The sequence below is a fragment of the Myotis lucifugus genome, unplaced genomic scaffold, assembly GCF_000147115.1.
Source record: "Myotis lucifugus unplaced genomic scaffold, Myoluc2.0 scaffold_571, whole genome shotgun sequence".
Classification (NCBI taxonomy): domain Eukaryota; kingdom Metazoa; phylum Chordata; class Mammalia; order Chiroptera; family Vespertilionidae; genus Myotis; species Myotis lucifugus.
This window is the reverse complement of record NW_005871619.1, coordinates 17,369-19,539: the sequence shown is the minus strand read 5'-3', so window position 1 is coordinate 19,539 and position 2,171 is coordinate 17,369.

Below are 2,171 nucleotides of genomic sequence, written 5' to 3'. Positions count from 1 at the left end.
CATCAGGGTGGTGGGACCCGATAGGAACCCCAGCTCCAAGACTTGCAAACAGGCCTTTCTAGGGAGCGGAGTCCCAGACCTACTATGTGAACTCTTTTCTGTATAAGTGTTTCCTCAATGACGATGGCTCATTTTTTCACTCATTCAACTCACGTTTTCAGTATGTCCAGCATGAAGTACTAGGGAGCGCAAGGGAATGGGACACTGTATACTTTGAGGACTTCACCCCCTAATGCCCAGATTTCCCAGCCTACAGTTAGAGCTCACCCCAAATTACTTTAATATCCCAGACAATTGACCCGATTCTTTCCTTGCTTCACCTAAATGTAAAGCTAGGTTATGTTCAGCTATGAGGGGTCTTCTGCCTGCGCTCCTCTCTCTCTATGACGTTTGGTTCTTTCTAGGCACAGGAAACAGATGGTCAGCCAAGTCAATCAGATATAATTTGGACGCAGGTGCATTTTCTGGTCTCTTGTTCATCTTTGAGTTCTCATAGCAGGAAAGTTGAAGGGGATAACAGGACCATTCACAAAATAATACCAGGCAGTGTGGTAACACTAATATTGTTAATGTTATCATTGTCATCAAGCTAAAATCAGATACCATGAATCAAAATTTCCTTAGGCAATGAGTCATCCAATAAGAAGGCAGGACCCAAGATCTACAAACATAAACCTTAAACATGAAGATTTCAATATAAACATAAAGAATAAGAGATCAACATGGAATCAAAGTCAAGACCTGAGATAAACATGGATTGTATGGGGCTCTTGCTGCTGCTTCCATTGCCCTGGGCTGGACCAAGTGGAGGAGAGTCCCTCATCGCAAGGTGGGGTGGTGGCCAGAGCTCCAGAAAATCACCAAACCGAGTCCCAATGACTGTCAGCCTTTTGTGGCTTCACTGCTAGGCAGATGGGACAGGGGATGAAGCTTTGAGCACCCTAGATTTCCTCCTTCCTCGGTAGCCCATCATAGGTAGAATTGCCAGTCCAGCCTAAAGAGCATTGCTATGGATTGGTGCACTGATCTTTTCATATTTCTATTGATTCCTTTTGTGTTGTTGAAGGTGGCTTGGCCAAGCTTCTCCTCAGAGTCTTAAGTTCCCCATTCCCAGCCTCTCCTGGATCTACTCTCTAGTCTTCCAAAGATCATATCATTTTATATTGTGAGTTTGAAATCAGCTCTCGCAGCTCTCCCTCCTACCTCAAACATTGGGTATATGTTCGTGTTTTCTCTCACAGGGTGAGATGTTCCTCTTTCCTTCCAGCCAATGACATTGTCAAGATTCCTGGAGTTTTCTGGGACCTTGTTTCAAGTTTCTCCTCTTGCCTCTGGCATCATCTCTTTAATGATCACTGTGTTTCTTCTGACACTGTCCCCCGATTTTAAAGAAATGTTCCCTTTGTCAAATTTCGTACTACTCTGTGTTTTTCATTCTTTCTGGTGTTTTATTGTTGTTGTTGTTCCTGGAACATTTTTAAAACTAATAGTCTGTATCCACTACTGTTCCTAACCTCTCCTGATTTGGGCTATGCCTCTTACATTCTACTGACACTTAAATTTTCAAGGTCACCCAGGACTTCCTGATGTCAAATGCCAAGGCTATCTCTTGGTGCAAATTCTCTCTGACCTTCTTGAAGAATGCACCAACTGCCCTTTCTCCTCCATCCATTGCCTTCCTTTGGCTGACAAACTATACTGCATTGTCCTGGTTGACTTTCTCCTCTCTGATCATTTATCCACTGTCTCTTTCCTTATCTAGTCTTTCTTGCTCAGACCTGTAAGTAACCCCAGAACTCAGTCTTCGCTCCCTTTTCTCATCAGTCTCCACTTTCTCTGTTGGTCATCTCATCCCTTTCCCAGGGCTTTATCCATCACTTCTATGGAGATGATTCTAACTGTGGACCTGTCTTCTCTCTTTGGCTTATTTGTTCCCCACTGCCTCCTCTCCTCCTGCCACCTCCAACCAAATATGAATTTGCCTTTGCATTCTTCAGTTTTTAGATAGTATTTATTAGTTTCCAAAATATCACAAATTAGGTGGCAAACAACACATTAAGACAACACTTTTAACCCTGTCTTCAAATAACAGATGTATTCCATCGCAGATCCAGAGGCTGGAAGTCCAAGATCAGGGCATCCGCAGTGCCACACTCTCTCTGAGGCTCCAG